A 24,214-nucleotide genomic window follows, 5' to 3' on the forward strand; every position below is an offset into this window, starting at 1 on the left:
TAGAGCAAAAACAGCCCTGTAACAAAAACGGCCCCAAGGGGCCTAAAATCGGCCCCCACCCTAGCAGCCCACCGGGGAAACGCCCGGTGCCCGCTATGGCCAGTCCGGCCATGCAAGCTGGACAAAACTGGAAGCAGCATTTTTCTTGCAGCAAACCAGGTACGTGGTGATGAAGCAGGAACTCGCAAAAGAAGCCTGCTCGAATTAACACCCCCATAAATTTACTAACAGTGTGCAGTGAAAAATGAACATGCAAATTACACGAAACTTTGGGAAAACTGTTTTGCGCATGTGTTTGCTAAAGTAAACTAAAGCATGAAAGAATTAGGCAGCCTTTAACATTGCGCTTTGAAAGAAACGAGAATAATGCATGACTAGGCCGCATTTCACATCTTGTACCGGGCTTATGAAAATAATAATAAAAGCTGCTCGCATATCATTGCTCCTGTTAGGAAAAACATTAACAGGGGATCATTAAGAAACATTGGAGAATCATCAATTCAGGACAGAGGAATTGGGAACTACCCAGGTTCGCCTACAAGAGGTGCCACAACCTGCGAGACCAACTAGTAAGCACCCGACCGAAACCACCACCAAAACCACCAGAAAACACAATACTTAATGCATGGGGCCTGCCCAAAGTAACAGGACACTACCCCTGCAACGACTGCAGTGTGTGCCATCTCACATCCCACACCAAAACTTTGAACCTCGAACCCAACAAAATCTGGTCCCAAAGGAGCCATACCAATTGTAACTCACGGAATGTGATTGACTTACTCACATGCACGTGTGGCCTCAGATATGTGGGGATGACAACACGCAAAATCAGAACCAGGATAACCGAGCATCGGAGCACTATGCGATGCAAGAAGTACATCAGTAAGTTGACCAACCACTTCATCACCCACTACCACACACCCAATGACTTTACCTGGACAGTCATTGAGCAAATCCCTGAAAGCCCCATCAATAATGACAAGAAACTTCTCAGCAAAGAGCAGAGATGGATATACCGTCTTTCCACTGCTACACATGGTCTGAACGATGCCATCCCCTGGAACTCCTTGACCAACCTGTGATCCCAGGGAACAACTAACCGGTTCCCTGTAAATTGAGTTACCCCCTGAGCCTCTTATTCCTAAATATTGGGTCGCTTTGCCCACAAGTGTAATCATTCACTCCAGACTGGCCCGGAACTCCTTGACCAAACTGTGTTCCCAGGGAACAGCCCACCCGCCTTCATAATCATGTCCGGCTTCCCCCTTTCAATAAAGTAACCCCCTGAACCTTTTATTCCTAGGTATTGGGTCGCTTTGCCCACAAGTGTAATCACTCACTCCAGACTGGCCACCAACCAGCACCACACCCCCTTCCCTCACGTGCGCTTTACTCCACGTGCTCATGCCCTCCCTCTGCGCATAGGAGCCAGCACGTGTAAGACAACAGAAGCGCTAATCACCAGCGCATGCACACTCTGCCGATAGGACCCTTCAGGCAGCACTCCCAATATACGCACGCGCGGCAGACCTAATCCACCGCGCATGCGCCCAACGAGTCATTCGCACCGCGCATGTGCGGACATTGCCCACTACACCGCGCTCCAGCGCGAGGCAACCGGCACACACCTGAGTGCGATCATGACTCGACAATTCGAGTCTTTCCACCATTCCTTCCATCCTCCAGGTGCCCTCGCTCAACCAATCAACCTCAGTATATAAACCTGCAGCACAGGCCATTACTTACCGGTTCTGCGAAGGAGGCACAACAGGTCCAAAGCCGGCGCTGGCCAGAAATCCTGTGAGTATGCTGAACTACCATCCCGACCATGGGTAAGCGCCACCACTCTTTTCTCCCCACAGGTCTCCTAAACCCAGTGGTCCTACCTTTGTCTTCCATATAGGGCCAACCCCTTGCCACATCAATAACCTTGAAGAGAAAACAACTTAAAACTAGCGTAAGAAATAGACCTTACGCCTCATTTTTTCACCTCTCTCACCACTGTTGTAAATATCGTTTTTTTAACCACTTCACTTACGAAGTTCTAGTGCGATCTTTCACCATAATGGTACCACCAGTACCATTACACTTGAGCCGCTCATAGCCTGCACCCCAACGCTATTAAGCCGGCTGTCAAAACCTATGATAAATATCTCCTAGTGACTCTTTTTCCTCTGTATGTTTTGTCTTTGTCTTTTTATGTTATATGTACAGGTGATCTTGAGAAGGGAATCCCCACTCTCACACTTAGATACACTTTAGGGCGTGTAGACACATAGCCTGCACTACACACCCACTAGTTTTAATTGCACACACCTTTTTATCAGTCCTGAAGAAAGCCAGCATATTGATAAGGCACTGGCTGAAACATGTTGACACTCTAAAGGACGTGGGAGGTCGTAACTCGCCTCTAACGTCCCACAGCCTTATTTTTAACCGCTGACGGAGGCCCAGGTAATAAAGTGTCTTTACCCTTTGGGCACTGGGACCCCCGCCAAGCCGTTTTAAACTCACAACTTATCACCCTTCACCGCACACACAGTGACATACCTGCTCCGCTGTAACCAGGCGTCGTAGCACACCCGGGACACGCTAGGTGTCACTGGGTGGGCCCGATGATGAAGCATGCCACCAACTAGGTTGGTGGGTGAGGGCTTTTAAAGGACACCCAGCAGGTGCCACCACCCCTTGACAAAACAAAACTGAGTCACTATGATCCTTAAAATATAAATATCATGTCAACCCCATTCTTAGCTAGTCTCTTTTTGATTAATTGACATATAAACCGGGGATCTGGACTAGCTATCTGGTCCTCTCTCTCCCTCTTGATACACGTAAGAGAAAAGGAAAAACATAGAGACCTAAAGTTTAAGAGATGACCCAAATTATTCTGATGATGAGTTGTTAGAAGACAATATGACCAAAAGACCTACGCCCGATCAAGAAAGTCCAAATAAGGTGACTCTGATTGCACCACGAATGGGAACTCCATTAACTCCACAGGTTTCGTAAATAGATAGAGTAATACGAGAAAAGGAAATGGACATATTAAATAAGGCAAAATTAGAGCAGATCCAGAAATTAAATCAGTTAAGTTTAAATGCAGAAGCACAGACGGTGCCAGTAACAATTGGTTCTGTAGTTCCGTTGTATGGAGAAAGACAAAATATATCAAAAGTACTTACGTTGACAGTTCCAAGGAGTAGCGTGAGGAGTGGAACAGTGACAGTAGCAGAGAAGATGGACAGGCTGACATGAATAATGCATTGTTAGATCTTCCGGTATGTGAAATGATAACAGAAACCCCTAAAAGAAGTATACAAATAGACCCAAGGAGAATAGGGCAGAATATCCTTCCAGTGACAGGGAGTTCAGCAGGTCCTTCACCAGAAGAATTAAATGATTGGATAAAAGGAATGCAGAGGCAAAAACCTCAACCACAAAGTATAAATGTGAGTCAATTGAAAGTAGATCTGGAAGAAATGAATATTGGTACAATAAGTCCAGACAGATTAGGAACCTATTGAGAGCAAGAGTTGTTTTTGTGTAAAAGTATTACTTGGAGAGCCAGAAATCTGCATGAGAAAATAGCAGAGGCTGCTAGTGAATATGGAGTAGACATAGGGAAGTCGAAGGTGTTGCAGAAATCATATAGATTGGCTTTTACTGAAAAGGATTTGGAGAGTTTGAATGCGTCTGGAAAAAGGTTGCAGATGAAAGAATTGATGAATAGATTGAAGAAGTGGGAAGATGTAGAACGATGGAAAGGTAGATGGATGAGAAAGAAAGAAGAGGCCGTTTCCAAAGGAGCATCTATGTTTCCGTTGAGAGAGACAGAGCAAGTTGCAAGGGCATGTCCGATGAGAGAAGTTCCAGGTGGTGGATGTGTTCATGTTCCTTGGACGAGACAGGATATATTATCTTTTATGAACGCTTTCCACAGACTAAGGGAGAAACCAGTCGGGTGGTACAAACAAGTAGAGAGGTTTGTGAAGGTTTCAAAGGTGTTGCTGAAATACTTAGATGGCTTATTTGAGATTGTTGTTCTAGCTGATTTAGGGACAGAGTGTAAGATTACTGTAGATTGGCCAAAAGAAGAATATTCTTGAGAAACGAAAATAGGTGAACCATCGAATGAGGTAATGAAAAAGTACAATCAGATAATCATCTTTTTTAAAGGGAATTTTTCCCCTAAGGAAAAAGATTGGGTCAAGATTGACAGAGATTTTTACTTGAGCATCAGCTTTCTCAAGGCGAACGGACAGTTTCTCAAACCGAGCAGTCGCGAGCATATGCTACTACTCGCAATTAGAAATCTGTCCGCCTGCGTTGAGAAATCTTACTGGTAGGTTGACTTTCCATGCTCGCACTCATCAACTTGATGTTGATTCTTGAACGAGGAAAAATCTCCCCAGAAGGGGATTTTCCTCGCTCGCGCTCGCCACCTTGACATTGACGAACGCGAGCGAGGGAAAAAACTTTGCTCCACTACGCAGAGTGGAGTTTTTCGGAAGTCCGCGAGCTGTGCATAACGTGGAGCGCGGGCATTTCTGCAAACTCTGTGAGCAGAGCAGAGTTCACTTCCCAAACTTACAAACATGCTGTCCATCTATGCGTTCAGATTACAAATATGAGTGCCTGAGCCAGGACATTCCGTTTGCGGTCTAAGACTTTTGGGGTGCTGCAATATATTGTTAGTTGCACAAGATGCCCCTTCATTTACTAAATGTATGATGTTACACTGCAAACATTTAAAACGCATGCCTTTACAACACAGTTTTTACATCGCAACATCCATTACAACGCATACTATTACAACGCATACCATTACAACGCATACCATTGCATCTCATAATTTTGGGGGTTAACAGTAGGGTAAGTGTTGGTTAGTGGAGGGGTAAGAATTACTATTCGCACTCCAGCGAGTGCAACAGTAGGGTAAGTGTTGGATAGTGTAGGGGTCAAAATTACTATTCCCACTCCAGTGAGTGCAACAGTAGGGTAAGTGTTGGATAGTGTAGGGGTAAAAACGATGTGTTGTAATGGTATGCGTTGTAAGGGCATGCGTTGTAGTGATATGCGTTGTAATGGCTGCAATGTAATGGCATGCGTTGTAAAGGATGTTGCGATTAAATGACTGCATTGTAAAGGTAGTGTGTTGTAAAGGTTTTCCCCATTTACTGCTGTCCTGATATTGGGAGTCAACTGTTGCCCTTTCAGAATCAGTTGTAGGCAATGAAAGTCTTTCTGCAGCAAGTGTTCCGACTCCTCGTTTGAGCAAACTGTATTGAGTCAGGAAGAGATAATCTGTCTAAATATTTTATTCGTTATGGATAGCCCAGTAACTGTTATTGTTTCGTGGGCCTAGTGCGCCCCACAGTAATGGCTGTGTGTTAACCAAGGAGGTCTTGCAGGATGTCGTGCACTCCTCACTGGGCTTTGGCTACTGTTAGTAAAGATTCTTTGTGGCTTATTTACAAGCCACATGCGCCGCAGGTGCGTCACTTTTTCCCTTAGTAAAAGTGATGCACCGGTGGCGCAAGAGGCTTGTAAATAAGTCCCTTTATGGTTTTCCGCTGCGGTGTCCTATTTGAAGGGCATCCAACCTGGAGTATGTGGAGGTCAGGGACTCAGTGGTGCCTTGATCAACCTGTGGAGTGAGTTTTGAAGCAAGATCCATTTTCATACTGCCACAACTGACATTCTTGCTGGTATGCTCCCGTGACCCAAGTAAACATTTCATGTGGCTCTGAGTAACTAATGAATAAAAATGTGTGAGATTAAGTGCATATTCTGAAGAAGTGATGTACGATTCACTTTTGAGATATAGGGAAAGTTTGTAGGCCTGAATTTTAAATTCCATATGAGTTTTTTCCGCAGCTGGCAGTGTGTTCAATAGTACAACTTTCCTGGGTGATGGGGCTGCTTCTTCTCACCTAGACCAACACAAGGATTGAGACCAGAGACTCGACTTTAACACCATCGTTACATAAATCTCCATTATGTTACAGAAATCCTTTTTTACATACACAATTGACACAGAACAATTTGTTTTGCAATGTGTGCTGTATAAATAATCCTGCTCACTTTCCAGCCCGTCAGACAAATTCGGGTCACACAATAGTTTTGGCTCAAATGGCCAAAGGGAGATTGCTACACACATTCATATTGAGCTGGAGGAATCTACTTCTCCCTGTTGAGGTCAGGCTACTCTCTAGTTGGATTTTTATGTATTAAGGACTAATTCCAGGTTGGAGATCAGAAGAGACCACCTTCATTTCTAGGACCCTCGTGGACGAGAGCCTTGTCCAATGATTAAGTTGCCTAGACCCCTTCCTCCAGTAACCGTACAGGTGACAATATTGTGCAACTCAGGTTGAGTCCATTAAAATGGTAATTGTTTGAAAGGAATGTTCCAGTCCTTTTCTTTCCTGGCCGGCTTTGGGGTGGGTTGGGTTTAGCGGTGGATGTATCTGAACACATGTCAGGGAATCCCTTTTATATGGGCGCCTTTAGAGTTTTATTGACTGCCTTGGACGAGTAGCATTCTGATAGACCCAACAGATGCTGAGCAGTTCTTTGCATGTATCGGCACACTGAGGCTTGCTCGCCAAAGTTTGAACACGTTTAAGAAATGACCCTGTGTGCACTCCAGTGACTGGAACACCAATTAACAACCTATGAGTCCATGATTATCTTTGCAGCACCAAAACCTGTATGGATAAGTCTGGTTTGGCCCTAATTGGACACCTGAAAGTAACCAGAGCCAGGGAAGTACCAGTGGGCTGATGACTGCAGAACTCGAGCAGAGTTATGAACATGTCTTCTCTGTGAGGGCTGGAGTTGGACAGCACCACCAAATTAAACGCACCCGTCTCAAAGCAGAGTCAGCAGCTGGGCAGAAGCCCCAGAAAATTATGATTCTTGAACCTGCCATTAGACTAGCGTGGCTCATTCCCTGCATGAATCTAGACTCGATTGGGTCCGCAGCTGGACCGCGACCATGCACCTCCTTAAACATCTACCCTACGTGGGGCCGGACTGGACAGGAGGTGCAAAACACCTGTATTATTCTGTATACAGATCCTGTGGGTGGACGGCAGTCCGCAACCAGCGGGTGTTGTGCAACAGCCTCAAACAATGATGTTTTTGTCCATTCTGTGGAGCCTACGACTGGACTTCAATGGATGAACATCGCCTTCAAGCTGTCCTTCCTGTGGCCCACTGTGTGACAGCAGGTTTGTACACCTGCACCACAAAACTGTCTTCTGTGATGGTTATAATTGGACAGCATCCCCTAAATATGAATATTAGATTGTCTGCAAAGGTTGTGATTGGATAGCAGGACTTGAACACATAATGACTGATGACTGTCCTGTGATATCTGCGTTTCTCGTGTGACAAACGTGGGTGAATAGCTGAATGATCTGCTCCCTCCATGGCATTTGCTCTTAGACTACGTCTACTGAAAGAGAGGCAGTAATCTCGCCTCTGATGGGTGAGTGACTTCCAGCAGCCCCCCACCAAATCTAAGACCTCTAGAATTAGTACAGTGAAAATATGAGAGTAATTTGAGTGGTGGATATGTTAGTCAGTTATTTGGATTGAGAAGAATAGTGGAGGGATAGAGAAGGGAAAAGGGTTTGTATTTATGTAGCGCTCACACCTCTGTGGGGTCTGTGAGTGACCACAGCCGATGAACATAAATAAGATCTTTTTCTCTGTGAACTGACAGCTGCAGCAGTCACTAAATCGCTGTATGATCAAGTGTGCCATAAAGCAGGAACACATTCAGTGTTTCTGTGGAGTAATTAGTGTACATTTTTGGTAGGGCGACCACGTGCAGTAACCGCCATAGCGCCTATTTTGGCACCACCTTCATTGTCTGTCATTACTGAAATAAATCATTTTGATATGATGGATTGCTGGTTCCTGTCTCCCACTGCTAGCACCTGGAGCAGTGGCGGCTCATCGAGGGAGTGCTGCGAGGCGGTGGGGTGGGGCCGGGTAGGGGCAGGGTGGGGGACAGTAAACTCCAGCCTACAGTCAAATGGAGTTAAGTAGATAAATAAATCAATAAAACGAATTACATTGCACGAGCTGCATCACCAAATGGCGATGCAGCACGCGCAATGTAATCCATTTTATTTATTTATTTATCTAATTTCCTCCGTTCGGCCGTGTGCCGGAGTTTACTACCACCCACCCGGCCCACTGCCCCACAGCACTCCCTCGAGGAGCTGCCACTCGCCTGGAGGGTCTTCACTCAGTAGGTGTGTGGCTGCATCTGAAGCATACAATGAGCTCAGCTCTCCCCTGAACTCTAACATTCAAGCTTCGGTGATAGAGCAGATGGAAGGACCGAGCCAGTAGCAGTGCAAAGATGCCATATGCCCTGGTGCAGGCAAGGATAAAGGCCCCTTTCGACTCCTTTTGTAATAGTAAATTACAGTATAGTCTGGGTTCAATGGGCCCTCAGCGCTCTGGGCCTGGTGGCACTGCACCTACTGCACCAATGGTAGCTATCCCGCCTCACCACCTGGCCCACCAATCATTATTCAAGGTGGCAAATGCTAATTGAACAATGCCTTCAAAGACTTATAGGCCACATGTTGGATATTTCATACTAACTGACGTCAGCTTGGAGACGGGATAACCGCAGAGCCTGTCATCCTTCTCAGGACGATGCGCACAGGTGAACAGCCAATTTCCTCTACAGTTCTCACTCCCTCCTCTTCCCCCCGGTCATAACTCAGGTCCAGCACCTGCTTTCATGGCAGAGGCCCAGAAGTTTGAAAAGAAAGTGAACACAACAGACTATTGTTCCAGTCTACTGAACTGCAAACACCAGCTCTTGAGTTACCTGGTCTGTCTGCTGGCGAGGGACGTGCTTTCCATTTGGGATGGCTGACCTGAACTTACCATCTGCCCTCCCCCCTTCCTGCAAGATCAAGTCAGGTGAATAGAGAACGCTAAGTGAGCTGAACGCTCTCCACTGAGAAATGCAGCGTTTTGGTATGTCTTAGGTTTACATCCCTTCAAGCCAGACTCAGATTTTCATCCTTGGCAACAGTAACATCTTTTTTTTACTTCTTTATTTCACTTACAACCCTCATTCCAAGACCTGGTATGAGCTACCGGCGCCCCCTCCCTGAACACCTTCAGGAAGACCCTCAAGACCTGGGGGCTTATTTATGAAGCACTTGCGCCGCCGGTGCGTCACTTTTAACATGGGAAAAAGTGACGCATCGGCGGCGCAAGTCCTTCATAAATAAGGCCCCTGGTTCTTTGGCTAAACAGATCTAGGTATACCCCGCTTCCCCCTCCCTCCCCCTCCCCCTTCAGCGCCATGGGTGAGTAGCACGCCTACAATTCCCTGATTCATTGATGTATCAACTCATTTCACCATAGACACAGAATGGGTAAAACTCTCTCATACATCAGGTCCTTAGAGCAATATATACAAGTGATCATGAGAACAGTCATGACCATACGGTTATCAAAATGCTTCCCTGGCATGATTTGTAGATGTAGCAATATAACAGTGGGTAAGCCCTCGTATCAAGCAAGCCCAACCACCCCAAGAAATATCTGAGTGTCTTAGTTATTTTCCAGATAGCAAAGACGATTCAGAAAGCATTGGCCTAAGTAATGACTCTAGAAGAACTATTTCTGAATTAATTGGGTACAAAAGACATGCTTTTCAGGTAAAAATTTGAAAAGGAAATTATTAAATATTCCAACAATTCAAGGCCTACAACATTAACAAGAATAAGTGTTCCTGGACTCCAAGCAGTACATTTATGGGTGAATCAGAAAACTGTGTGCTTCTTAGAAACTAGGATTGTGAAAAGTGTATATTTTCCTGCAAGAACGACTGGTAGTAGAATGTTATCTCCACAGCTGTTTTAAAAATGTGCATTCTTTGATATGAAGGATATGATACAAAACCTTCGGCGCCCTTTCGTTATGTGCGACCGTAGAGTTTAATGAAGAGTTGAGAGAGCTTTCTGGTAAGGCCACCAGAATCTAACGCCCTATTGGAACTCTGATCTTCACTGATTCAGGGTGGCCACTGCTGTCTAATCCTTACAAAGCATTTTGTGAAGACCACTGAGACAGAAATTGCCGGTCAGAATTAGGTATAGATTAAATGTTCGTTATGCCAACATAATCTAGCGCAATGATGGTAACTAATTTTGCATTACTTTTGTTGTCCAAAATTTCTCAAATTATGCTATTTTACCACGTTGCGCAATTACACCCATTCTCAGTAAGACTTTACCTCAAATGCCAAATGCAAGGGAACAACCCAAACAAAAAAACACAAGCGTTTTTTGTTGAAAGTGCTATAAAAAAAAAACGTGAGGGCGCATTTCATGTTAAAATAAAGCACAAAATGCTGGTTATGCATTTCATGTAATTTCCCATAGTTTTTCCAGAAATTTCGCACAATCATGCCAATGTAAATTACATGAACTTTGCAGACCCCTACTCAGCATTAAATGACACAGGGAGTGGACTGCAGAATACTGAGGTTTAGTGGAAAAGGATCGAGGAGTATGTTCAGAAATTGTCAAGCAGTGCCCGATTTCATCTCATTCACGTCAAAAACCTTCATAAATCAAATTTCACAACCATTTTGGTACAAAAACATTTCATTCTCTTTCAGGAAAATCACCAAGATGTCACTCAGATGGGGCTGACTTGCTCCAAATGGTGTAGTCATACAGAGTCGAGTAGAGATTTTGGGGCAGGGTAGTTGCTGGCATACTGGGAGTGGTGACAATTGCGATTGCCCTAGATATTAAATAATTTGTGTTGGGCCTACAACCTTCATCAAAATGCACGCACAGGGTTTACTCCAAGCGAAGAGACATTCTGCAAATCACTAGAAGTAGAGAGTGGTCCACTGTTTAGACTTTGGTGTAAAAATATGATTGTATGGCTGCTGGCAAAGCAGATGTGCACGGTCACTGGAAATACCAAGCTGGGAAACAGAATGGAATGCTAGAGAGAAAGGCATGGGTTTTATATCTGCATAGGTAGATGGTGGGGTTTCTCATCCCTTCAAAAGGTTCCTTGGCGTGGATGTTGGCTTTGGAAGCCCACTGTTTCTTAGTCCAACAGATCGTGTAATTAAGGCAATCAGCTGCTGATTACATGACTCGAACTTACTGTAATAGTTATCCACCCTTATTGGCTTTTTAAAAAAAAAATATCAACAAAATATACATATTAATGTTGCTATCTAAGCCAAGAGTGCAGTGCTATGGAAAAAACGTCACACATTTTGTAGAGGGAAATCTTCATTGTCACAGGAACACTAAAAGAACAGCTGACACATTTTGTGCTTGAGGACCAACAATGTTTATTTGTTACATTGTTTCTGAGAAGGGAAAATACTCATCATAAATACTCTGTCAATAAAAGGTGATTTAGGGGCTGATGACGATGGCGGGCGGATATAACCCGCCCGCCATAGTAACAGAGCGCGGGACTACCCACCGATGCTGCGGCGGTCCTGCCATGCACATTAGGATGCGCCCGCCACACTGGCGGGCGCATCCTGTGCCTTTTCCATTGCAGGTGGATCTGCTGCTGCAGACCCACCCGCAATGGAAAAGGACTGTGCACAGCATTGCCATGCACTACATGGCAGGCACCACGTGGTGCCTGCCACGTAGTGCACGGCAATGAGGGGGGGTACCATAGGTACCCCCCATGTGCACCCCCAAGCCCCCTTCACCCTGGGAGCCCGCAACGGGCCCCCAAAGCAAAGACCGTATGCCTTTCCACACCAGCATTGTAATATGGATGGCGGTGTCTTTCAGACACCGCCACCATATGCAGGCGCTTTTTCCGCCGGTCCACGAGTCGACAGGCGGAAAAGCAGTGGACGGTCTCTCTGCACGCCACGGACCCCCCAGCCATCATGATATGGCGGGGGGTCTTTGCTGTGTGGATGGCGGGCGGATTGCCCCCGCCGGGGTGGCGGTGACTACCGCCGGCCCAACGGGGGCGATCCGCCCACCATCCTAATGGGCGCCCATGCGTAATATCACGTCACTGAATTTCCTGTGCTAACTAACTAAATATCACCAGAAATGCTTTCAGGTTATGTCAAGACGGTGGCAAACATAAGAGCTAGAGTGCTGCAATATCAGGTTATATATATATATATATATATATATATATATATATATATATATATATATATATATCCAAACACACAAAAAGCGGCGTGCTCTTGCCTCTTTTTTTCTCGGCGGGCGCTCGGCAGGGTTGCCGACTCATAAACTTTCAGTCACCTCCTGGTTGTAAATCCTTCACAAAAACCAGAGTCGAGGCCCCAATAGTGCGCAGAAAAGGTTTATTGGCACAAAGAAAAATACCCTACGCGTTTCGAGGTCAGCCGACCTCTGGCTCACGGGTGGAGGTATCGTCCATTGCCATTCCTTTTAAAGAGATAGTGGCATATTTTGCAAACGTACACGTGATCAAACAACATACACAACATACTTTGAGCGTTACATTGTTACTTATTCAAAACCTCGTGGTATTCAATAAAGTTGCCGTTTTCAACAAAGCGGATTTCACATTGTTGAACCACACGTTGTAATTATTATTTAAGTCAATGTATCCATGTCCCTGGATAATGCCCATTTTTGAATATCCAATAAAGCCCCAGTGGGCAAATATTGATTCCCATACTCCGTAGGGGACGAATTATTTTATGGGACATAGTTCATTTATCTCAGTGTTGCCCCAGTGGGCGAAGACATCCATCAGTTCAATTAATTGCTCCTTTTCCTGCAAACAAAAAGACAATGATGCTCTTACTCCATACTGTTATGTACTCAGTCCGATCACGAAATACAGGTTAAAATCAATTAAAATCATAGGAATGGAGATTTACATTAGGCAGCTGTCATTATTTCACAATCATAAAAAAACATACTTGCCAGGTTTGCAGATGAATTGCCAACTCATCCCCCACATTATGTCCTTTTGGCTGTAATGTGACTGAATGATATATTTGGACTCGAGTTTCCGCAGTTCCAGCCATCTATTCCCGCCCCTCTCCTTTTTAGGTTTTGACCTGGCCGTAGCACCTGCAAAGCAGGTGCTCCGCCCAGGGCTAAATCTAATGTTAGAGACAGTATGGGCCTTCGTCCCACCTCTGTCTTCCATTGGCTAGCTCCATAAATGGAGGCTAGCCATTGGAAGAGAGTGGCTGTCAATCATTCTTTCCCCGTCGGAACGCGATTCGGGGGCGTTTCTCAGTCTTTTTTTAACTCCCGCCCTCTCCTCTTCCCATTGGCTGGAATTTTACCTTCCAGCCAATGGGAAGGAGAGAGCGCGAAAAACACGCCCCCGAATCTGCCGGCCGGGACACCCCCGTGACGTCATTCCCCGGCCCGCGCTGTGATTGGCTGCCGGCCCGGGACCTGACTTGTTCTCTCTTCTCTCATTAACATATATACTTTGTCCCTATCACCCCTGTATAGCCACGCTCCCCGGAATACACGTTCAGCGCACATCACGTACTGGTAGGTCATCAGTTTTAGGACTACCCGGCTACCTCGACCTCTATTACCACCTTTCCATTTACATAAACAGCTCTCCTTTAACCGCCGACCTTTACACTATGTTATTATCTACATTCCCGAGCTCCATAGTTTCACAGGTCCATGGGTAGGCAGCTCGTTCAGTTAAGGTTTTCGCTTGGCATTCTGGTACTTGTAGTCCTGTTTTATTATTCCATTGTAAGTGCATGAGCCATAATCCAAAGAATTAACTGGATATGGTACTCACGCTAACAGCAGGGAAATTTAGGATCTCTCGGCAACCTCTGGGATAGGGTATACCCCTCTCTCAACATTACTTTCTCCATAATTACCGCCCACCTCGGACACCTCTTTCACTGCTCGATGCACCTCTGTTTCATGCCCGGCTTTCTCATATCCAAATCCCACCAGGCTATTCCAGACTGACCCCTATTGCTACATCTTTCACTTTGTGCTTATCGCCCCAACCTCCTTCCCGCCAATCTCCCTCACACCCTGGTCCTGAAGAATGTTCTCTCTCCCGCCACTCTTTCTGAGACTGTGCCCCTCGCTCTCTCTACCAGCAGTCGAGGCTGCTGAGGTTTTTTGCGCGCCCGGGGCCGGTTGGTTGCTATAAACTCACCGTGTGTTTGCTGTGGGCTTGAATTCCTTCTCACGAGGAAGCCGCGGCAGCGAGGGCGGGAATGAATGAAGTTAGCAATGTTTACGTGAGGGTTTTTCGGGCCTGACCGCGGCCGGCATGGCGTTCCTATCCCCGTCCAATCTCCTGTCTCGGAGATCTGGCGGCTAGATTTACACCAGGCAACCGGTGTGTACAGAGCAGGACCGGGGTGAGCGCGAGCCGCGGCCTGTATCCAGGAGACAGGCGCAGGCCGCCCGAACACAGGAAGTGGGGCGCGAGGACGGGAGGGGAGGCGCACTTGACGTATTGGGGTCGGAGGGCAAGAGGGACATATATTATGTCACGAAGAGGGGGCGCGAGGGACAAGGAGATTAACGCGGAGAGGGACGGGCAGTATATCAACGAGAGGCTGCAAAGGATGCAGGGTCGGGCTGGCATGTAGGGAAATACGCCATGCCAAAGGAGCTGGTCTGACAGGCCAGTGTGTGGACGGTTTTCTGGCTTACTGACATCCAATTTTATGGTCTGGAGGGTTTCGTTTTACTGTTGATTCGCAAGATATTGCTACAAAAATTGCCTACAGCAAGTAGAAATGGGTGCGCTCTTCCATACCATGCCAAACACCTTTAGAGCATTTCTTTACAAGTTCAAAATGAATACAGTGAATGTATGAGAAGTATTGTAAAGATGTGTGGCGCCGCGGCTAGGGCGTCTGACTTAGGAATCTGCGGATCACGGTTCGATCCCCTGCACCGGCGGCAGATTAGCCCAGCACCATGTGACTGGGCAATAGCTTGCTTAATCTTCCCGGCGGCCCCCAGCGCCTAGAGACTGTGCGCTTTACAAATGTTGATTATTATTATTATTTATTATTAAAGATGACCATCCAAAGCCTTAAGATGCGGCTGTCCAACACTGGTTTACAGTAACTGCATTTGTATAGTGCTTCACCATTGATAATTTGTATCGCTTTCTGCTGCCCTGATACACACCAAGGAAAGTTTACAGTACTGTGATAACTTTACCATTTAAGGTCAAACAAACTGTTGACAATGGATAAAGTTATGATGAAGGCTCCCGATTTTATTTTTTTTAACATTTCTGTCTCTATGTATTCAAATGTATTTTTGGGCCATTTTATCAGTATTTATCTGTAGAGAGTTTATTCAAAGTTGGAAGGGGGCGCGTGGTATGAACTGGGGCCCCCACCTTGCACATTTCCAAGCTGTGTGAATAACTTTTCTTCCAAGGCGAGCTTGCTAGTAAAATGTGAGCCTCTGTTGCCTGCTTGCGACCCGGTTTTGTGTGTCCCTCTGTTGTCTGCTTGTGACCCGGTTTTGTGTGTGCCTCTGTTGCCTGCTTGTGACCCGGTTTTGTGTGTGCCTCTGTTCCCTTCTTGTGATCCAGTTTTGTGTGTGTGTGGGTCAAATGCAATAGGTGTCGCATTTGCAAGAGATTAGGCTATTGGCTTTGTAAATGACAATGCCATTTATTTATGTTTTCAAAGCCAACACATAAATAAAAATGTTGTCATTTACAATGCCAATAGCTCTAACTTTTCCAAAGGCGAAACCGTTGCATTGTAAATGCTTGTTCTCAATGCAGTCGATCACAGTAAACTCTAGTAAATCAGGATTTTGTCTGTGTTAAGCTGCAAAATGCCTGGCCACTGGGTATTGCTGATTCAGATTTTTTATCGCCCTCAAGTGCTCTAGTATCCTCAATTTTGCTGGCTTTGTTGTACAGCCAATATAAAATTTATTGCACGGACAACGTAGTGCATAAATTGCAAAATCAGTGTTGCAATGTAAATGTTTGATAATTTTATGAGCAATATGATCTTGCGACAATTTTAATGATTTACAATTGTGGCTGTGTCTACAGGCCTTACATTTCCTACACGGAAAAATCCCTTGGACCGAACTTGATTTTCGTGGTTCCTTAATTAATGTGGTGCTCAAAGTATCTCTCAGAGATCTTACTTTCCTGTAAGTTACTGAAGGAGTTTTATTTATAGCATCTTTTAAATCACTGTCTAATTTAAGCACATCCCAGTATTTTTTCAAACTGCGACGAACCTCCCATGCCTGACTGTCATAAGTAGTGATAAAACGAATTTGTTCTTTTTTATCATGTTCCTTGGGGATAAGTAAGTCCTCTCTCTTAAGAAGATTAACTCGATCCTCTGCTTGTTTAATTATGGTTCGACTGTATCCCCTCTCTTGAAATCTTTTATTCATTAGTTCTTTTTCTTGATCAAACCCATCTGGGGTACTACAATTGCGTTTGGCTCTTATAAGTTCCCCCTGAGGGATGCTCCTGGTCAGGTTGGGAGGGTGACAGCTTTCTGCATGTAGCAGGCTGTTATCTGCTGTTGTTTTGCAAAACAGGGTGCTGCAAAGGCCATCATTGTTAACTTCCAGTTTTACATATAGGAACTCTAATTGGGTTTCGCTCATTGTGCTCGGGAACTGCAAATTCAAAGAGTTATCATTGAGGATGGTTTCAAACTCTTTAGCCTCCTCTAATGTACCTCCCCAAACACAGAAAATGTCGTCTATGTAACGCGCCCAGAGGACGACGTGGGTACTAAAGTGGGAGATGTTATTCACCACTAGCTTCTCCCACCAGCCCAGGTAAAGCCCTGCGAAACTGGGAGCAAAGCAAGTACCCATCGCCGTCCCCCGGATTTGTTTGTACAACTGTTTATGGAAGATGAAATAGTTATTTTGAAGACAAATCTTCATCATCTCCAAAAGCATGTCGGTGTGTGTCAAATGCAAAAGTGATCTGCCCCTCAGAAAGTATTTACTTGCATCTATACCCAAGTCTTGCGGTATACTTGTGTAAAGGCTGGTAACATCAAAGCTAATCAGCCAATACTCAGGTTTCCATGCCAGGTTCCCAATAATTTGGAGAAAATCCGAGGTATCCCTGAGATAAGAGGGCAGTGCACGTACAAAAGGCTGCAAAAAATAGTCTATATATCTCGAGGTGTTTTCCAACAAACTACCTACTGATGATACAATTGGCCTCCCTGGAGGTATACACACATTTTAATGTCATTTTGACAATAAATACAGGGCTGGGATTTGCGGATGTTTACATAGTAGATAATCATATTCCTCAACAAAGGATAATTTATTTGGGACTGACACTCTACCCCTCCATACTATCTAATAGTGACCCCCAGCCAATAAAGGATACTTAATTTGGGACTGACATTCTACCCCTCCATACCGCCTAATTTTACCAGAATATACATAACCTACTGGCTGTCGCCAGTAGGTAGTTACAGTTAGGATATAGTGCCCATAGGACAAGTGTTTTGTTCATTTGTCAATAACTTTGACGTTGTTCGTCGAATCCTTGTAAAATTTTGAAAATTAGTATGATGCTCACTCCAGATGCTGTTTTGAAAGTTTCATGGTGATCTGTCAAGCGGGGGTGAGAAAAAGGAGGAGGCCTGTAGGAAAGTAGGACCCGCTTTTACGGTTACCCCCACTTTTTGCCTGGTGCTAAGCTGTTATTGACGAGTCTGACTGGGATCCTGCTAATCAGGACCCCAGTCTATCTCCTTTCTCCATTTAATTGTTGTGTTCAGAACCTAGGTACCTCCCAGATTGGATACTTGGGTCCCCCTATAAGTCCCTATAAGTCCCTAGTATATGGTATTAAGGTACCGAGGGCATAGGTACTGCAGAGGTTTCCCATGGGCTGAAGCATGTATTATGCCACCCATGAGAGACCATTCAAAATGGAACTACAGGCCTGCCATTGCAGCCTGTGTAAGCTGGTACTAGCACCACTTACTAAAGATATAGGTTTCCTATATCTAGGGTCACTGCACTTAAAAGTCCCCACTATAGCACACCTTTACAATCCTGAAGGCAGGGTGCTTGGTTCTAAGTGAGAGGGTACCCCTGCATGGCAGGACACCCCTACAGCCTATGAATCCCATTCTCCAGGGTTGTCAGTGAAGAAGCCATACACCATATAGAGGGGCACCGCGTAATTATGCGATTTCAAAACTGCCTGCAATGAATCCTATCATGTTTGGTATTCAACATGTTGGAATCATATCCCCACACCGTAAACAGTGTGGGAGCTATGATTCCAAGCACTGGAAGAGTCCTCCATTAGCGTCTCAGTATTCCCGGTGCCGGCCTTCTAGACCCGGACAGCACAAAATAGTTACTTCTGACCAGAGACACGATTCTGCCCTCCTGCTGCTGAGCCAAGCTCGAGCAGGGGAAGGCAGAACAATAGGCATATTGTCATGGGGAGGTGTGACCACCTCCAATATAGGATTTAGTGCATTGGGACCGGGTGGGTGCACTTGCCAGCATCACTAAGTCTGCATGAGGTACACATTTGGTGTCCCCATGCATAGTCCAGTTCAAACCAGCTCTGGGAGCTGTTGGCTCCCGCTCTGGAGCGAAACTAGAAAAAGGACATGGGACTAACCCCACCAATGTCCAGACCCTCCCCTTGGAGGGTCCCTTGAATCGTCCCAACCCTTCACTTAGGTTACTTAAGGGCTTACCTGTGGGTGGGTCCCTAGAATCGTCATGGGACAAGATTCAGATCAGACACCACTTCTTCTTCCACCATCTGGGCACTCTGGACTTCGTTTGGGATCGACTTCATCTAGCTTCCAATCTGCTGCATCGTCTGTACCTGTGCACCATACAGGAACCTTCCAAGGCCTGTGGGCATCAAACACACCTGAAGGAATCTGGCATTTGCTAAGGCTTGTTGGCTTCCTTCCACCAAGATCTTCGGGCTCCATATGGCCCCAACTGCAAGCACCTCCAGTGACCGAAATCTTTGTCCACATTGTATCGTGTGCACTGTGGCCTGCATGTTTTGGTGAGCTGCTCGAGGTCCTCTTGCGACTCCAATGCCTCTGGCCTGTGGGTCCTGTTGAGGGTTATCGTTGCTTCTTTGGGATCTCTTCATTGCACAGGGCCTGCCCTGCCTCCACTGCTTTTCCCCTGACCCGTGCTGGTTCCGACATTGCACCTTCTTCAACTTCTGCGTTGGTTGCCTTTGCCAAGGCTCTCGCTGGAAACTGACCCCTCAGCACTCGACATACTTCGTGGGACAGCCCATACATGGCTCCTGGTTTTCCTCAGCATCGCCTGGTTCTCACAGCTGCAGAGTCATGGTCATCGTCAACTCTCCTGAAACACCTGACATCGGAGGGCATTTGTCTTCCAAGTCTCCTGGTCACTCCTGAGGGACACAGACTCTGTACCCTCTGTTTGCAGGTACCTCTCAACTAGAATCCACCTTCAGATTCTACCGCACACTTTCTCTGTCTTCAGCAGCTGCACTTTGCTGAAGTTCTCCATTGGGTTCGACAGCGGTTTCCTACACCACTTTGCAAGTATGCACCCGGCTTCCCTGGTGTAGGTAATGTGGATACTAGGGTATCCAAGGGTAAGGTGGCTCTCCAACCTTCTGTCTTCTATGGGATTTCTTCAGGGTCAACTGGGAAGGGTCCTTAATCTTTAAAAATCCACCGTGACATACACGTAGACTTGTACGGAGCACGCAGTCATGTTCCCACACTGCACACTCTCTGCATGGGGTTACTAGTCACTCACCTAGGGTGGTTCCTTCGGTTTCCAGCACTTCTACGTTGTCTTGACTCGAGTCGTGGTTCTTATACCACTTCCTTAGTATATGGTTTGGTCCCCACCTGGGGTCCACTGTGTATTCTGTGCTATTTCCTGTATTTCTTTGCAAAGTATTGTGTGTATTGTGCATATCTTCGGGTAGGAGATATTTGTACGTGTTAGAGAGCATTATATAAAAATAATATTTTCATAAATACTTTGTGTGATTCTTTTTCACTTAGTCTGTACTATAAGATTGCATTCTGGTAGATCAAGCTGCTTCACACCCCTTCTGGACTAAGCCTGAAGGCTGATCTCCACAGCTACGACTTGGAGAGCTTTCCACGGTTGTCTAAGAACTCTTAAATCATCATAAGGGTTGTCTGGACTTGTGCAAGTTGCCCACTTACATACGTGGACATTATATACCAGGCTTGCTTCTCACAAGTCCCGTATCAAGTTTTTCCCATGTTAATTCCCATTGAGATTTTGGACATGACTACAGCCTGAACTGCTGAACGGAATTGCACCAAATTTGGCAGAAAGGTAGCTGTTGGTCCAGAATGCAACCTTTTTGCGAATTGGTTTTAATCCATTAAGTAGTTTTTGAAATATTAAAGAAAATCTCAATTTGTATATATTGGAACACAGCGGATACGCGACCCCTCCCAATCTCGTGTTGAGATCTGATTGTCTGACAACATTTCAAACCAGGACGTGTTGGCAGCCATCTTGAAACTCGGCTTGAGCCAAGTCCCAGAAAAAACTTTAAAAGAAAAAAGAAATGTCCAGGGTAGAAATACCCCGACCCCCTAGACCTCTTGAAGGGACCCATAGGGACCCCAAAAAAGCATTTTATTTTTCAACATTTCTGCAGTTGTCGTGCTGGGTACGAGGCTCCTGCTGAAAATATATTTTTTTTAAGCACGGGCCCCTGGCATTCCATTACATTAGTAATCTGAATTCTGAACTCAAGCATGAATTATGATTCGCATTTAAACATGAACAAAGACTTTCATGAGCTCTCTGGGAATATGGGTGATCAAACAAATAGAACTAGAGCAAAAGATTCTCCAATAATACCCGCTACCTTAGAGATAAGGTCAAATGGCAATCAGGTCAGGTTGGAGGAATCACAGGAAATCACCGGGAATGAGGGGAGTGACACCAAATACATATCAAGTAATAATGCCCTGGATCCAAAATTTGACCCAAAACTTGAAAGTAAACCCTCTTCTTATCTAAACCTAAGCTCTGAAACAACCACTTCTCTGAAAACAATAACTTTGAAAGTTCAACATCTATCCAGGAAAAACAAGAACGTTTTTTTTTTAATTAAACAAACCCAACAAAGGAAAATGCAACAAGGATGGGTCTATCATGCACTGGCTTCAGATGGAAAAAAGGAACATAGTGTTGATATTTATGCCCCACAAATTCAAATTTAAATGATAGAACCCCAGGAACGCATTAGGATGGTAGAACCAAAAGTGAAATTACAACTTCATGTGATCCAGATCGAACTATGGAACGTCCAACCACAAAGCAGCCAGTGAATGAACCAGAGCTTTGGCAACTAATGGATAATGCACAATGCTTACAAGTCGAAGGTATATGGCATACACAAAATGAACTCCCAAAAATGAAAACTGATGATCTCCACCAAATCAGACCCCAGGAGGGGGGCAACAAAAGGAGGCAGATCCTTTTCAGTTCAGGCTCCTATCATCTGGAATAAGCTACCGGGGGCGCTTCATAGAGAACCCAACCTCCTCCACTTTAGGAAGTCCCTGAAGACCCTACTCTTCAAAGACGCACTTACACCTCAGTAGTCGGTTACTAGCTTCAGACACTCTTATACTCTCATCCTGTTTCTTGTTGCTGTACTTGGTCAGTAGCGCTTTGAGACCTGTTGGTGAGCTGGCGCGATACAAAACCCAGTTACAAATTACAAATTACAAATTTCCAAATTAGAAAGGACTGCTGACAAACCAACAGGAAATTCAAAAAACCTCTGGTCGTCAGCGAACGTAGTGGACAACCCAAATAATAACAGTACCCACCAAGGAAAATCTAAACCAAGAAAAATAAATAGACTTGACCTTACATAAAAAATAGTCCCTAAGGAGCTCTCATTTCAAGAAAATCAAAGACTCTTATCAATCGCAAATACAAATCACAGGGAAAGGAAATCTACTCAAACGTGCACTGATGATCTATCATTAACTCACCATAAGACCAGGAGGGATGTACACCCACAGGCAGTGAGGCCCAGCCAACCTCTGGAAGAATCGAGAGGAACCCAACCTCAAATAACATGGAGGTTTTCGATGTCCTAAAGTCAATGTGGATGTGGATGCTGGCAAGACATTATCAACATTTTATGCCAACCAGTTGATGCTATCTGAGTGGCTGATGGATGTTGCCCAAGAATTGACTCAGGATTGGCTTTTGGTTATCTGTCCTGTCAGGAAAAGATCACTTGTTGTAGCATCCAAGGGCTCTAAGACAGCATACACTAAGAGTGGTTACTGTGTGAACCGATTTCCTTCACTCCTGCCTGGAGACAAATAGCAGAACTCTGCTCTTGGAAAAGATTACACTATCCTTGACTGCATTTTTTGCGAAGTTACCCGAACGTACCACATCCTGGATGTTATGTGTTGGAGGGGCCATCCTGTGTACGGTTGTCAGACGGATTTGCGCTTCTTCTGGATTGAGTCCAAAGTGCAAGAAGAAGAAGGCCTGGATGTGATAACCCGACTTGACCTTTGTAAATTTGTGAGGCTGCAAAGTTTTGCATGTTCACCAGAGAGAATCTGTGAAGTGTTGTCTACAGAGTTCACATTTAAGGTGGATGGACTCCTGTTCTACCATAAGATGACCCACTATACCCCTGGGAGCACGCCACTGGTTGGCTGGCTCAAACCGTACATGGTGTCTGACAGAGGGGACAGTGGAGTGAAGCCAGGAGCTGCCAATGGATGTTATAAGCTTGAAGACTTGTCGACACCCTCTTCGCAAGATGATCCTTTCAAGAACAAACCTTCAAAAAATGGACAAATGGAGAGCTGAAGCATCAGTAATATTGATTGTTCACTAGTGGAAACTCAGCATGGTGTGGTACTGAAAGACCTCACCACTTTACATTTCCTCAAACAAACAGAAGAAGACTGTTAATGTCATACAAAGATTTGTTGAGTGAAGAGAGTCTCTTTGTGAATGTGCCTAGCTACTGAGGATTTTAGAAACTGAATAGGGTCTTTGCTCTTCTGTTCATTAGTGCAAAATATCCTATTACAGGCTGTTATGTGAAGGTGTTCTGAAAATGTTGGGTAACCCAGAGAAACTGTTGTTCCTCACATCCAATTTGAGCAGTACACATGTATATATGAGAGACATTGTTATTCTTAGTTTAGTTTTAACTTCCAGTAGTTCATATTTTATAATGGTTTTGTGACATTTGGATTCTCCAGTATGGAAGAGGGTTGCTGCCTGGTCAAACACTCAATTGTAGTCTCTGTATAACTGAGGAAGACTCCTTCTGGAAGGACTCATCCGATTTGTAAACCTGAGTGTTCGTTATGTTTCTGATCTGGACTTTTAAAATCTATAATAAAAAGGTAACGTTTCTTTAACACTTTTGTGATACTACTTCTTCACCATAGACCAGCTGCATGAAGAAACATTTATGAATTGTGAACTATATTACTGAAGATTTTCTTTGAGCCTGTACAACCTTTGTAAAGCCCATCACATTCCTGAAATACGTTTTTAAACAAATATATTTCTTAGATTAACGTACATAGACTGACTTGGGGGCCCTGGTTGAATCCACCAGAGTGTTTAATGTGAATTAAGTTGAATTAAAGTTAGATTTCTTTAACTCGCACGTTATTTTGTCAAAACTGTCTGTATTGCAGTTTTCACATAGCCAAGAAATGCTTTACGTTAAAAACTTTCCCCTTCAGCAATTACAGTATAGCTAATAAATTGAACAAACAGTGTCCCTTGGTGAGGGGATAGCATAAAAACAACATAGATGCCAATTGAAGTTACTATCTCGTGAGTATATCTTGTGCAAACCATTCCCCCATTAAACCCACCTCCCCAATACATAAACTCTGGTAAAGGGTACAGGAACGCATCCTATCCCACAGCCAGTGAATGTAAGCAGCGAGAAACAGTGGGAGAAAGACCAGCGACTCACCTATGTGCTGATGCCCGGTGGAACTACCAGATAGCTAAAGAGGAGATGGGTTATGGACTCCCGCCGTCACCTACCCAGCCGGACCTTGGGTTGATTTTCCCCTCGTCTCTATGTGTTATCTTCCTCCTACCCCTTTACCCTTTCCCCTTTCCCCTTACCCCTCCTTGCTCCATTCACCTTGTCCCCT

General features: G+C 45.1%; 1 protein-coding gene and 1 pseudogene across 1 annotated transcript in view; one reads left to right on the forward strand and one right to left on the reverse strand.

Moving 5' to 3' along the window:
- The window catches only part of DRC11 (dynein regulatory complex subunit 11), a 931,905-nt gene that overhangs the window by 853,885 nt on the left and 53,806 nt on the right, over nucleotides 1-24,214 (reverse strand). The window lies entirely within an intron of this gene.
- On the forward strand, nucleotides 96-23,020 carry LOC147731279 (snurportin-1 pseudogene; annotated as a pseudogene).

Source organism: Lissotriton vulgaris, chromosome 2_1 (assembly GCF_964263255.1).
Source record: "Lissotriton vulgaris chromosome 2_1, aLisVul1.2, whole genome shotgun sequence".
In the NCBI taxonomy this organism is placed as follows: Eukaryota; Metazoa; Chordata; class Amphibia; order Caudata; family Salamandridae; genus Lissotriton; species Lissotriton vulgaris.